General features: G+C 37.1%; 1 protein-coding gene and 1 long non-coding RNA gene across 4 annotated transcripts in view; one reads left to right on the top strand and one right to left on the bottom strand.

The window, feature by feature from the left end:
* ZBTB20 (zinc finger and BTB domain containing 20) overlaps positions 1-15,996 on the top strand; it is a gene marked incomplete at its 5' end in the record, with an annotated part of 843,452 nt that overhangs the window by 550,077 nt on the left and 277,379 nt on the right. The window lies entirely within an intron of this gene.
* Positions 778-5,035, bottom strand: LOC308652854. Its single transcript, XR_014022911.1, has 3 exons — positions 4,763-5,035; positions 3,671-3,744; positions 778-992 (listed from the first exon to the last, which is right to left on the bottom strand). It is a non-coding gene; the product is annotated as an uncharacterized lncRNA (long non-coding RNA).

Here is a 15,996-nt window from a genome sequence, read left to right as displayed (position 1 = left end):
GTGTTTTCTCCCTCCTGATGGACCTTGGCTGATATATACAAAAATAGTATTAAAACAATCTGTATTCTTCAGGAGTGAGAGAAAGTAAATATGACAAGTCATGTCTTAATAAAACGGGTTAGTAATGGTACAATGTGCTTTATCTAGAGTGCACTCTTCGATGACAAAATGCTTTGAGAATTTGATGCTAGATTTAATGGTAGTAAGATAATATGATGCAATATATTAGCTGTAAAATAACTTTATTTTTTTGAGAGAGAAAGAGAGAGAGAATATTAGTATTTATTTTTTAGCTTTCGGCAGACACAACATCCTTGTTTGTATGTGGTGCTGAGGATCGAACCCGGGCCACACACATGCCAGGCGAGCGCGCTACCACTTGAGCCACATCCCCAGCCCCTACATATAACTTTAAAGATCTATTTTTTTAAATATTTCACTTGAGGGGCTGGGGTTGTGGTTCAGTGATAGAGTGCTCGCCTAGCATGTGCAAGGCCCTGGGTTCGATCCTTAGCACCACAAAAAAATAAAAATAGATAAAATAAAGGTATTGTGTCCAACTACATCTAAAAAATAAATATTAAAAAAAAATTTTACTTGATTTTACGGTGTTTGTTAAAACATAAGCCAATTAAACAGCAAAAGTATGAACTCCAAATCATTTGTTGATCTTGAAAATGTGTTGTGTAATAATAATTATATAAAGTGTATTTGTAGATTATTAATGCTAGAGTAAGAATGATATTCATCATATATTGAGAACCCAGAAAATTCTCAGCACTTTAATTTATTGGATCCTCATAGCAATACAAATGGATACTGTTATCATCCCCCATTTTATAAATGGGAAAAAAGACATTTGGGAAGGTTAAAGAAGTGACCTAAGGTAATACATATAGTAATATTTAGAGCCACAATTTGCACATGGATCTGCCTATAAGTCCTCGACCGTAAGTATCTGTTTCCAGAAAATGAAGCAAATGACAAGATACCTGTAAAAATAAACACAGAATATTCGGTTTTTGTTTGTTTTCATCAAAGATTTAGACCAAAACAAAACTGAAGCATCCCTGAAATATTTCTGATTTAGCTAGCCTATTACTTTTACTTAACTAGATATGGACAAACAGTGAACACTGGCTATCAAATCCCCAGAATCAAAGTGTTAACAGTGTATCAGAAATGCAGCAGCCTTTATTCAGAGCTGAATTGAAGGCAGATGAAATATTAACAGCAGTTCTAGCAGCACAAAATGAAATATGAGATCCTGTATCAGAAATTATTAGTAACCTGTTAAAAGAAATGCTGAAAAATGGCAGTTACCAAATTAAAACTGGGAAACAGAGCCCAAATGGGAAATTTCAAAAAGTTTGGAGGAAAATAAATGACAGATTGTCCTCTTGGCTCTTATTACTATGCCATCCTAAATCCTACTTGGCAATGGATGGTGGAGGTGAAATAAGAACTGCATCACTGCCAGTGCTGGTCCTCAAATTTGTAGTCCTAAGTGTCTGTGATGGTGTCTGGGATTGATTGGAAAAGTAGTTAGAAGTTGATAGCTTTTGAGCTTTATCTAAATTGAAGAGTCTGGAGACTCTTATTATGAAAGGCTTCCTCTCATTTGTGAATTGGCCCCTTTGCTCCACTTTTGGATGGCTGACTTCCTCCATGCAGAGCTACACTGAATGTTCTATGTGGGAAAGCTATTCTCCTTAAATGCCTTCAAATTTAAAGCACTATCTGGATATGTTAGTGTTTATGATTCAAAATACTAGCATCAAAAGAGAGAGAGAGAGGATACGAATACAAAATACCAAGCAGTAAATGAAGGAGATATTTTTCCATCAGTAACTAAGAGCAGAAAAATTGCTATAAGCTGAGTTGTTGAACATTTGATGCCAGAGGAGGGGGGAGGAAATGAGCTATAGAACCATCAGATCTTAGTGTTGGCAGAGACCATGGAGTTCATGCAGTCCTACCCTATCATTTTTCAATGAAGAGACTGAGACATGGGGAGTTAAGGGACTTGACTTGCCCAAGACACATAGTTGTTTATTGACAGTCATGCCAAAAACATTTCCCAACTCCCAATCCGGAACTCTGATGTTCAGCCTGCTACTACCATCCTGTACTATAAATTAACACTAACCCAGCCTGGAACATAGAAGAACCCAGCATCTGTGGGGAGCAAGAAAAAGAAATGCATTTAAAAGTGGAAATCAGTTGTGACTAGTTGGCCAAACTTATGCAAGCCATTTTGTCAGTTTCCTTTCCAGGCCTTCCCTTAACATGAGAGAAAAGAATTTGGTTATAATCCCCTAAGGTTTATAAGTATGTGTTCAGGTTTGATTTGTTTGGAGAATTCTTCTACATACAAGTTACCTCCAGGTATAGACTAGCTTGTGGGTGGCATTGCTATTGATCCCTGTTATTTACTTGAGACTTTCTTTCTCTAGCTGTGAAATTGCTTCAGAATCATAGTGGTGTGTGTATGTGTGTGTGTGTGTTGGGGGGTAGCTGTTCTTTCCATGAGACACTCTTGTGAATCAGAGTAGCTTTAAGATGTAAGAATTATCCTCTCTTAACCCTTGTATTCTGCTAGCCTCCTGAATAACTTGGAACATTTTGGGGAGTTTTTCTCAGGCTCATGAATTTGGTTAAATAATTTTTCTTTATTTTGGAAGCACAGAGTAGTTTGAAGTACCAGTACCACAGAAGTTACAATAAAAATGTCTCAATAGAATTCCTTGTGAAATAGCAGTACAGGTCTTTCAAACTAGTCAAATATTTTTCAGAATAGGACAACCAGAAATGAGAGAATCAGAGAATATGATGAAAACTACAGATGGAACACTTTGCATGAAAAGTGATTATATACAAGAGAGGGCTGAGGAGTGGGTACGGATGGAGTGGGAAAGGAGGGGTAACTGAAACAAGAGAAGATAATGCTTGACCAGGTCTAGTAAAATATTCTCTGCCACAACCACTGTTCCATGAAGAGATTGAGCCAAGAGGCCTGAATAAACTAACCTTAAGTTCAGAGTTGCCATTATTGTGGGAGGCATCAGGGAGAACACATCCGGACTCGTGTTACACAGTAATCACTGCTGGGTGTCAGCATTCATCAGCCAGATGGTCAGACCCACAATTAATCAATTAGGCTGGGATGATCAACTGAACTAAGTTTTCCCCTTTGGTAAAAAACCCTCATCATGTGGTCAAGGCCAATAGTACTTTTATCCTGTTGCTTTTGGAGAAGCTTCTAAAAATTCCTCTTTCAGGCCTCTAGTTACTGGACATTGTTAGGCTCCAACTTGCTTTGACAACATAGAGACCCCAAATCAAGGTTTTCACATAATAGATTATCACCATCCTGTATGTTCAATTATGATGATTAACATACCACACAAAAATAGGCTTTTTAAAGCAGTGTTGTAAGCAGTGTTATTTGACTGATGTTACTGGTCTTTGAACTGGTTCCACTCAATCCAATGGAACAATGAAAGGGATTCTTTTACTGGGAACTTATAAAGATGATATAATAATCAAACAATAACAATAATAGCAACTCATGACGTATTCACCAAGAGACTGATACTGCTATGACAGAGATGGATAAACATTGAGTCAGTCTTTATAATACTTCATTGATGATGAGAACATTACTTACATTTCAAAGAGAAGGCAACCGAGACTGGAAAGTTCATTAAACATTTAATAAAGATATGTTGAGATGATTCAGTACTATGGGATGAAAACCCAATGATTAAGTCAAGTTAGATTTTCTTAAACATATATATTTATGCATCCCAAAGATAACAATTAGAAATATATCATAAATTTTCATTATCTCTCTTCAAAGAACATTGAAGAGTTCTTGTACTCATCTTTCCAGATCTGTTGATCCTATTCTGTTTTCCAAGCCACTCTTCTTCATACCATTTGATTGGGTATTGCTTTCTTCCCTGTTTCAGTGTCACCACCATTATTTGCAGTAATTCTCAGTCTCCACTCTAGCATCCTCAGCTAGATAATGGTACCTTTAATTATGACTGAAATACCAAGAGTTTTTGTAACTTGACATACAGGGCAATTGCCTCCTCTGAAACAAAAAGTGTGGCACTAATTTTTTTTTTTTTTTGGTATGTTGAACCTGGTTATTTCCCTCAGAGTTTCATTTTCACTCTCTTCTAGCTATATTGCAGTACACATTACAAGGAGAGAGTTTTAAAAATCCTATTGGTGGGAAACATCACTTTCTTAATGGAAGCCTGTACTGACTCCACTAAGTAAAATGTGAACACAACTTCTAAGTTCCTCTGTGTTTCATCATTCAAATTTCTCCCAAGTTTTACTTAGAGAGTGCTCCTCTTTAACCATTTTATGCAGATTATTCAAGGATGCTACTGACCCACCACTTTGAGATATTAGGCTCTTACTAAAATTATTTATGAAGAATGCAACTTCTCTTGCTATCTAACTGCAGTGCTTTGCTTTTTATTTGCTTTGCTACTTGCCAAATTGAGAAAGCAATACCAACATGCCAGAAGAGTATATTGATCACCACCATTTCCTACCTCAAGTTTGAGAGCACATGGGAGAAAAGCTAGTCCAGAAATCTAAGGAGCATCTTTTCTCCTCCAAGGCTCCAGCAGTATCCTCTTTTTCTGACTATGGTACTCTGTTTTGCAAGCATGTTTTCTCCTTGCTACCCCTTTTTCTAGTCCTACAATCTTCCCCCTAGAGCTGATGAAGCACTTACATTTTGACCTGCAGGATCCCTGTGGACTGCAGAGTTGAGCCCTGCCATCCAGACTGCCTTTCTGCTTCATTTTGCTCCTGACCTAAACCCCCCTGCTATTCCAGGCCTGGCCTCTCATGACCAGAGACTGCTGACTCATCCTGGCCTGTGCCAAGCTGTGCAGTCGCTTAGTGATGTGGACAGGAGTCGAAGGACTAGAATGAGATCACTGAACTCATTTCACTTGTTGCTTACGGTACAGTCCAGCATGAGCTGGAAATGTAGGAACCTCAGCCTCCCGAGCAGAAAGAGTAAGTAGATTAAACACACCTCATCACCAAGTCCTCAACACGCAGTGGACGGGTGGCGGGCGGGGGCTTGCTTTATCATGGCCGTGGCTAGGGCATTCCGGTTCATCAGGAGTTTTCCTTTGTCCTCTCTTCTTCCTCTCCTTCACAATTGCACCCTTCCCCCCTTCCCTGAACTTCCCTTCTGAAAATGTCCGGATGGTACAGCAATGATCTGGGCAGAAATGAAATTTTGGTAATAAGCAGCCTCCGCCAGAAACCCTGGAACAGTAACACTGCTGAAACTGCTTAGTTTGTCTACTGGGAACTCACATGAACTTCCCAACAGAATTCAAGAGGATAAGAGGATGAGAAAAGCTTTTTTTTCCTCCTTTTTCTTTCTTCTCCTTTCTTTCTTGATCCTCTTTTTTCTTTCTGTTTTAAGGGAGGTAGTTTCAGGAGACATGGCCGCATTCTGGTGTGGTGTAAAGTTTTCCGTCAGGAGACAATAATGTACATTCCTCTGGCAGGACGGGGTGGGTTTTTTTTGTTTCTCTTGCTGTTGTTTATTTATAAGACATTTCCTCTCAGTTAGTGGAAGTTAGATCGTAAGAGGCTCCAGTGATTTTCCTTCCACCTCCCCTCCCTAATTTCTGTGCTTCAGCACTCTGGAACACTGTGAACTCGACACACTAATCAGAGCAGGGAGCTAACAGCCAGGCCTGGACGCTCTCAAGAGACTGTGCTGATTCTCAATCGTCACTCCTTGGATCAGGAACCACAGTCCTGGTGAGTGGTGAGGTTCCAGAATTTGATGTGTCAAGGATTCTATTCTTGGTGTCTCTGAGGCAGGCAGGGAATAAAGGGTGTTTTAAAAAACAACAACAAAATATACATTTTTTAAAAAAAGCTACCAAACAGAGTGATAAAGATTTTCAGTGTGCACAGCTTAGAGCACCCGATGGACAATGGCAGAGCCTTGGGTCTGTGCTCAGGAGGAGCCTGTAGGCATAAGTTTTGTGCCTCCACAGATGGCTTTTGGCCTTGACATACCTAGCAAACATGCTTAATGGAGGAGGAAGATAGGTGATTGAGTGGGGGCAGGAAAGTAGTATCCAGGGTAGTAGGTGGGAGAAATGAAAGTGGAATTAATTGTTCATTTGAAGTTTCCCTCTACCAACTTTTCATGCAACTTTGTTCTGAGCATTTATGTTATACTCACAGTGCTTACATACCCAGATAAGCAGGAAAGAAATTCTACAGTGGATGTTTAGCAGAAGAATATTGCTAATACTGTTCTTCGAAAGATCACTTTGCTAAGAACTGCTGCTTTTAAATGTTAGGAAACCTCTGCCCACTCTTATTTGTCATACCCTTTTCTTTATTCTTCTGTATTCATGATATGGAGCAGAAGAATTCAATGACAATCCTTATTTGGTTCCAGGGAAATTCATCATCCTGACATAGGAAAACTAGATGGCTGTCCTGGTATTAAACCCAAATATAGTATTGTCCTCAATATAAAAGATTCTGATTGAGTAGACTCTGGGAAGTTGTCGAAGGAATGGTGTGGGAGTAGGGAGGTTGCATCCTGTCTGATAGTGAGACTATCATATGAGCCACCATCCCAGCTTTCAGAGCCAATGATAGCCTTTCATGTCCTTCATATTAACTCATACTCTTCTTGGAAGTGAAATTTCAGGTGGAATATATTTTCATCCTTTGCCGTCTGATCCCTACTTAGTTGCTCTTCTACAGGTATTTGATCTCACTGTACTTTCTCATCTTCTTTCTAATTTTAAGAATCTGGCGTGTTCTGAAATACTGAGTGTGGGGGGGGGGGGGAACGAAAACCAAAAAAACATGGTAGCCATAAAAGCATTTGACTGTGTGGCAGCATCTGAAGTGAATTGCTCTTTGGATAGAGAAGGAGTCTTTGATGTCCCCAATATGGTTCTCATAGGCTAAAACTTCCCAGAACCACAACCCAGCCTAAGGGGCAGTTACTCGATGTTCTTAAATATTTGCAAAGAGATGCTATTTTATTGTTTTAGTTGTCTTTGCTATTAACACGTTGCCAGTAGATTCCTCCTAGAGTTAAAAATGCTTTAGCAGTAGTTGATTTTACATCTAACCAGATGTGTATTGAATGGTCCTGTTGTGTGTACTCTTGTCCAAGCTGGCACAGTGATCCAACATATAACATTGATACTTAGCTTTGGAATCTTGTTTGCTACTCTAGACAGTTCAGATTCTTAACCATATACTTCATGCATACTTACATATCTAAAGTTCCCTACAGAGACTAACCACTGCTACAGCCGCATCAAGATTTGTCAGGGATCCCTTGGAAAAAGATAAACCTTCCTATCACAATTCCTATAGTTTCTGAGACTCATCAAATTCCTCATCCATCATTATGATAGGAAGCAATCTCAGAATTTTATTAGGGCCAACATGCTTAAAGCATATTAACTTTTTATATAATAGTAAAGTTTGCCCATTTCAGTTAGCCTATGTTAGTTATTACTATACTGTTGATATATATAATAATGTTTCTTGGGTATTTCCCATGAGTTCCCCCCCCACTCTGTCTCTATCTCTCTATCTCTATCTCTATCTTTTTTTGGTACCAGACATTGAACCCATGGATGCTTACTCACCAAGCCATATCCTCAGCCCTTTTTATTTTTTATTTTGAGACAGGGTCTCTCTAAGTTCCTTAGGGACTCACTAACTTGCTGAGGGAGGCCTCAAACTTGAGATCCTCCTGCCGCAGCCTTCTGAGTTACTGGGCTTACAGGCCTATCCATCAGTTTTCTTGTTTTCTTTAAGGAAGAATTTGAAGGGGTAAATGGTTAAAAAAAAATAAAACATGGTATAAAAAATGTACCTAGCTCTTACACCATTACCACCAAGAGCTATATAGGAGGCTCTGCCTCTGTTGGTTAACAGACTACCCAAACTCCCAGGAGAAATGTCTTCTATGGTCAGGTAAGAACTCACAGTCGATTTGGACTATGTGGAAGGGAATCTGGATCTCTTAACACTTTGAAAACACTTTATTCTGAAACTACAATTGTCATAAAATTTTATAATTGACTCTAGACAAAAACAAATATCTAAGAGTATGTCCCAAGAGATGACATTTAAAAAATCTAATCTGCCAGAGATTTTTCTTATAGTTGCTAAGATCTGGACTTTCTCATGGCCAGAGAAGAACTCTGTGGCTAAGTTAAGAAATATGAGAAGTTGGAATTTGATAGAAGGACAAAACAGTGTATTTTTTTAACTTAATTGACTGTATTAGTATTAGTATTACCTGATTTTTTTTCAATACCTGTGTTACAAGCCTTCATAGTATCTTTATAAAAATTCAGTTTTCCAGTACTCATCTGGAAATTCTATCTTTATTAAATTAATGAATATGCATAATTTAAAATACATATGTTTTGCACACAAATTTTAGATGTAAATACTTCCTATAGGTTATATTCATTTAATTAGGCAGTCACAATTATACACAAATGAAATTACTAAATAACAGAATTGTGATTATCTCATTAAGAAATTGGTTTTTATTATTTATACAGAGATGTATTTTGGTATTTTTGTGATTCCCAAGGAAGGCATATTTTTAAAACTTTAAAAGGAGTTGACTCCTTGTTTGGTATGTATTTTTGTTCAAATATGCATAATAGATGTATATATTTGCAAGTCATGTGATTATATTCAAATATTAAAAATATGACCAAATACTAGCTGGAATTACTTGCCTTTTCATTCACTAAAATGTTTTATTAACTGACTATAAGCAAAGTGGATATTTTATCCACTGAGAACACAGAAAATTTGTACAAACATTTATGAACAGTATCTTCAAAAGGAAAGATTTTGTTAACTGATAACTTTGGTTATTGTCCTTCATTAAATACACATGTCAGTTTATAAAACTAAATTCTATTATGCAAAACTTCAAAATAGGAATTGCTATATGTATAAAGTAGTTTAAAATTAAATAGAAGGCAATCAAATTTCTAATAATTATCTTAAAATTGAGAATATATTTAATGAATTTACTTTTTGCAAGAATTAATACATATGCAAATAATCCAGTTTATTCTAGTTTCTCAGCTACTTAGTTGTGTATTAAATACTTTGATACTGCATTTACATATGAGCATCAGATACCTTTTCAAAATATCTAGTTAAATCATATTCTATGAAGTCACACTTTTTTCTCTGAAGCTTTCAATGATTATCCAAACTAAGAGTGATTTGACCTTGACAGCATTTTTAAAATTAGTGTATGTTTCTTATCATACATTGCCTTGAATTGAAATTTTTTGTATATATGAAACTAAAAGTGATTAGAGGGCAGGTATTATATTTTATGTTTGTTTATTTCTCTCTTCCAACAAATTGCCTCAATCTTAGTGGAGGATCAATGAATAGATGATGAATGAAGGAATGAATATCTACATATCAGTGCATTGACAATTAACATATCTTGCTTATCATAATGGAAGAAACATGTTCATAAAATAAATCAATAATTTTTTTTTGTATCTGAGCCTTTAACACCCTATGTTAGATCTTCCAGCTAGCTGAACATCATCTCCAGCCTTTTGCTGAGGTGCTTTCTCTAATCACCAACAAAGAATGGGTAACTTCTGATGGGACACTAGAATGTCAAATTTGCTGTAGTTTCATTCATTTTCCAAGACTTATGAAGGTGACCCAACACCTACTGTGGTTAGTTCGTTCAGTCTGAAAATACCATTCTGACCTAAATGTATCATACCAATGGAGGCCTCTCCAGCTCAACTGTTTGCTCACAGTCAGTTAGTGGTTCTTCCCTTTTCTCAAACTCAACATTTGAGGAGCTTGGGCTGATGTCAAATGCAGAAATGCATGAAAACTGGCTGTGAATGTCCCATGAAGTAGACAGGGGAGGGAAGGGGCAGACAGACAGCTCAACAAAGAACAGGGGCAAGAAGACAGGCAGCCAAATCGTTTGCTGTCTTAACGAGCACTAATTAAATGCCCTGGTTGAGGTAAATAATAGCTGAAAATAGCCAAGTTCAATTGTTTCTGATCGATGAGTAGAGAAACTGGTGGAATCACTTGGTGTTGCTTCAGTCATTAAGCTGCAGCAAACTAAGACATCTTCAGAGGAGAGGGACATTAAGTTGAGCCACCCCTAAAGTTCCATTTGCAAAGTCTCCCCAGTCCAGCACTCTAAATGATACCCTGTGGATAGAAATCACATCCAGAAAATAATTTCATAGACTACAAACTGACCTAATAAACAATAATGAAAAGAAACCAAAATATTGTGTAAACTGGGCTTTAATCTCATCTATATCAGTGGTCAATCAACTTGCCGATTTCCAAACTACTTCTGATTCTGTCTCTTTTCTGGAGCTTCCAATCTATAGATAGATAGATAGATAGATAGATAGATAGATAGATAGATAGATAGATAGATATAGATAGATAAATGAAGTGTTTGTTTTTGTCTCTTTTTATTTTTCCTACTCACTCTCTAGTAAACTGAATTCCTAGATGTAAGCAGCCACAGGGACAAAGACGTGGTTCACATAATGGATAATTAACCCTTCAACAATGGAAAGTTAACTCTCTGAGACATGCCAAAAGTGGAATGTTTGTTGTTGAATTTGTTCTCCTCTGGGTGTTAACACATAAAGGACATTTTCATTAGCACAAACTTGGCACCAAACAACCTGTTCATCCTCAAGCTATAAAAGCCACACTCACCTTCCAGTTCATTCTGGCAGGATTTGTAGTATGATGTCCTCTTGGGTAGTCATGTACAAATCACTCTGAGGGGCAAAATTGTATGAGTGCCTAATCCACTTTTGAAAATGAAAGAAAAGGATCTCTTATGAAAAGTACCAAATATGGAAAGACATAAATTGTAATAAAAAGTATTAGCACCTTGCACCTTCTGCTAATTGCCTTCCCAGTCAAGAGGAACCAATATAATATAATAAAATTTACAGCTACATCATGATCAGAATGCAAAGAATTGCCTGTATCTTTCAATAGTGAATTGGGGGTGGGGAAGTGCAAACTTTAAACTACCCATGTAGACATTATTTAGACTCCTAAATTAAGGAGCATACTTCATTTGTCAAAGAAGGATAATAGTACAATTTGACTGACTTTCCAGTTTGTTATTAGGATCAGAGTACAAAGACTGTTTCTTCATTACATTCTTTAAACATGGATTTAACATTCAGTTACTCATTCATTTATGAAACATTTTTGAACCCTTACTCTGTGTCAGTTATTATCTTAGAAGCTAATCATTGATTTACTTAGTAACAAATATTTATTGAGAAATTCAAATTATGTACCAGGTACTATTCCCTGGGCTGGGGATTCTATAGTAAACAACAAGTGAAAAATCTCTGTTCTTATAGTACTTTTTCTAGGAGAGACCAGGCATGTTAGATAGTGATGAGTACTCGGGGGGAAAAAATTAAAGGAGGAAAGAGAGAATGAGAGCCAGAGCAAGAGACATAAGTTTGCAAATTTAAATATGTGGAAAGAGAGAGCTTCATTGAAAGGACTTTTGAGAAAAGGCTTCTTTAATGAGATTTAAGAAGCAAGTTTTGTGGATATCTAGGCAAAAACATTTTGTCTGTAGACCCATGCAGAGCAAAGGCCTTGGACAAGATTGTGTCTGATCTCATAGAAGTTGAGTATAGAATGATGGTTACCAGAGACCAGAAAGAGTAGAGGGGCAGGAAGGATGGGGAAAGATTGGTCTGATATGCTACTGTACAGTAATGTGATTATAAATGATGATAATGTACTATGTGTTTTAAAAAGTTAGAAGAAGGGATTTTTGACTCTTTTCCTCATAAGGAAATGATAAATGTTTGAGGAGACAGATATGTTTAATCTGATTGAAACATAATACACTTTATACATTTATCAAAACATCACATGGTACCCCATTAATATGTACACTTTTATCTTTTAGAGTACTTGTTAAATTTAATTTAAATTTTTAAATAAATTTTACACCTTACATAAATAAAAATAAAAATAAGTGCAATACAACACACAAAAAAAACAATGCATCTGGCAAGTCTGTGTAGCAGGATCAGAATAGGCAAGCAAGAGAACGAACGGTAGGAGATGAGGTAATGGAGGCAGAGTGGCCTGATCACATGGACCCTTATGTACTATAGTGAAGAAGCTGGTTTTGTCCTGACAACACAAAGATTAAATAAGACAGGGTCTTAAGTTCCTCACTACAGCAAGGACAGATAGACAAACTGGTTGGGAGAATGCCATAGGCTAAATAACATAACTGAAGGTTGTTCAAGGAGCCTTAGAAGCACACAAGAGTGAGCATTCAGATGATTGTACCTTGGAATGAAGAGTCAGGGGAAACTTTACAGAAGAGACAATAAATCCATGCTGGGCCTTGAAGGATTTTCCCCAATGGTCAGAGGGAGAAAGAGAATTCAGTAACAGGGCCAGCAGGGGCAAAGACACTTAAATAGGAAATAGCATGGCAGAGTTGAGGAACAGTATCTGTGATGTTTAGTAGGGGAGTGGGAAGAAATGAGGCTGTATATGTAGGCAGGGAACAATCATGTTGGGCCTTGATTGCCATGCAAAGATGTTTTAACTTCATCTCGTAGCATTTGGGGAGCCATTGAAAGGTTTTAAGTAGAGAAGGTTAATGATCACACTGTTTTACAGAAGATCACCCTGGCAGCAGAGTGGAGGATAGATTATAAGAATGGGAGAATAGAGGCAGGAAAATGAGTTAGGAGGCCACTTAAATTGTGCAGACAGGAAACAATGAAGCCCTGAACTAGGACAATAACTATGGGAATAGAAAGAGAGGAGGAGACATCTTCAAGAGATAAGAGGCAGAATAGACCCAATTTAATAACCTTTGGACTGGGCATCAAGAGAAGAAGGAATTTTGGACTGCTCACAGACTTCTGCTTTGATACACGTAAGCTAGAAAAGCTGTGAGAGAACTAGGTCTTGCATGTTGGAATAAGACAATAAATTTGCTTTTTAATGTGTTTAATTTTGGTGTTCCTGACTAAATCTAATTACCTAAGGAAGCATCCAACTGATGACCGATAGTAGTTAGATTTAGTCAGGTATACTAAAGATATGACAGTAAAGATATATATAAGTTTGGCTTCTGAAGCATGTTAGTAGTTAGAATTAGGGAGTAAACATTTCTCAAGGAAAATATATTGAAAGAAGGTAAAAGGGAGCCGATCCTTAGAGTACACCACATTTATGGAACAGAGAGAAAGAAGGGACTTCAGAGAAGATCATTAAGCACAACTATTTATTATGTTCCAGTCACTGTGGTGGGTGGTGGGGGGAGCCAAAATGACTGGCCCCAGATGAGTTTGTACAAATATAAGAGGCTTTTATTACTATCACCACTGACCATAGGGCGATGCTAACAGAGGAAATGCCCAAGTGTAACAGAGAAAGTAGTGCAGAATATTTAATTAGCATCAATGGAGATTATTATAAAGGCAGAATTTTGGAAAGTTTTGCTGCATGAATTTTTTGCTATACAGTTCATTTCTGATTTCTCTAATGCTTGTATGTGTATGTTCCAGTGTTAGCATGGGTTCAAGCTATTGGCAAAACAAGCCAGGTGTAAATTATGGTAGAATTAAAATCGATAGCACTTTGAAGCACTGGAGTGCCCAGTTCACATCAGGGCGTGCGTCTGTGTTCACTGAAACATGGCTATCAAGTGCACCCCAAGTCATTAGATGTGTTATCCAGTGAATAACAGCATAATGATATTTTAGCAGAGCAGCCTTATGATAAATTCTGCTTTAGTGAAACCCCATATACAGAGCAATTTCTCCTGGCCGTGTACATTGCATGGCAAAGAAAGGATATCCTGCTGCGTATCAGAAGGCTGTAATTTCATTTAGGGGCTCTATTGACATCGTAAACTGCAAGAGCAGAGCTCAAGTGGCTATTTAAGTCATAGGAACTTCAAGCTAAAATTATTGCCTGGTCCTAATCGCCACCTCCAGGGGACTCCTGCCTATACATATATGCTTTATGTTTCTATCTTTGTGTCTATAAATACTCTATCACTCCAGGGGCTGAAGTGATAAGCTGTCCTAAAATATGACAGGTATCTGTCACCTTTTACAGGCTTAAGGGCTAAAAGCAGTTATATTATTCATTGACGGTCAAATGATAAAAGGAGCCAAAAATCCTCCCTCTCCCCAACCAAATTCACTGTACAGGTGTTCCTGTTTTTCTGATTTAAAACAATTTCAGGTCAGGATCTTCCAGCATTCTGAAGCTAGAAAAAGAAGTACCTTTTATATTTACCTGTACAACAGGGTTACAGCTTGTAAGTACTTGCCCCATTCCTTCCCCTCTTTACCTTGACACATGCTTACTTGTGAAAATAACAGAAACTATGGTATTGGTGTCCAGTAAAATACAGATAATGCAGCACCCCATTAAAGTGATTTCCTAGATATATAACAGGGGCATTTTATCTTGAGATACACTCAAACTGAAAACAGGAACCCAAGTTGAATGTTTATACTCTTAGGAAAATACATTTATATAGAATTTCATATTGTCAAATAGTGTTTACTAGATGCTGCTTTGGACATGACTCCAGGAGACCAATATGGAAAGAGTCAAAGTTAAAGATGTTTCTCCTTGGATTTAAATTAAAATCTCATGTTCATCCCTCCATGTGAACAATCAACTTTGTCTCAAGTGGATACTGCAAAATTGGATACTTCAGTTCAACCTTCTTCAGGCATTATACCTCTGATTTTTTTAAAATATTTTTTATTTTTAGTTGTTGATAGATCTTTATTTTTATTTATTTATATGCAATGCTGAGAATCAAACCCAGTGCCTCACACATGCCAGGCAAGTGCGTTACTGCTGAGCCATAGCCCCAGCCCCACCTCTGATGTTTTAACTTGGTGATTCTTTTTCCTGGGTTTTGGATTCACGTTTATGTACTGTTTTAATAAGAAGTCCCAACAGAATTATCATGGTTCAGAAAATCACAATAATAATGAAATATATGATTCTTCATAAGATAACTATTTTATAGTCATTTTATTAATCCTTACACTATCCTGTAGACAAGTGAAGACAGAGTCACACTTGAGGCTAGAGTTTTAATTTCCATATTAGCCTGTCTATTATTCTAGTGCTTCATCATGATACTTTTTATTGTTTAATTAGTACAATTAGAAATTAAAATTTATAAAAGCCAAATATCTCATCTGTTACCCTAAAAACCTTCATTATATGCCTAAATAACATAATATGTTATTTTCATGTTTCTGAGAAGGGATACTTCTCTGGTAAGAATATCATTTCTACCCATGGGAATGTAAACCATATATAGTATTCGGATATAGATACCTCTGAGATGAGGGAGTACAACTCTGCTGTTGCTCTCCAGAGTTTAACACAGCAATTTTATTAGACCTGCAGACTTCCTGGGTTCTAAAACTTACAAGCTGTTTAACTTTGGGAAAATTAATTCTCAGTGTCTCTGTTTCTTTGTCTGTAAAGGAAGAACAGAAGAAGGATCAGGATGCTAATCAGAAATTTATTTTCATTGTAAAGTTACTGTGAAGAGTGAATGATCTAGTAAATGTAAATAATTTAAACCAATACCTGGCATATAGTAAGAACTCCATCAACATCAGCTGCCTTTACCATAATCACCATTATCCTCCTCCTCTTCCTCCTCCTCCTCATCATCACTATTCCTATGCTAGAGAATCATGGTTTGTACCTGTTAGAAAAAAAAAATCCCACCTGCACAAACAAACACGCAGGCACATACCCTATTCACCTAGGTATGCTTGCCTGGCCCATTTGAGGTCTTGAGCTTTAGGTATATGTTATTTTCAATATAAGACACCCATGCTTTTG

The sequence above is a fragment of the Spermophilus citellus genome, assembly GCF_964194105.1.
Source record: "Spermophilus citellus genome assembly, chromosome: 7".
Classification (NCBI taxonomy): domain Eukaryota; kingdom Metazoa; phylum Chordata; class Mammalia; order Rodentia; family Sciuridae; genus Spermophilus; species Spermophilus citellus.
This window is presented reverse-complemented; position numbering and strand designations above follow the sequence as displayed.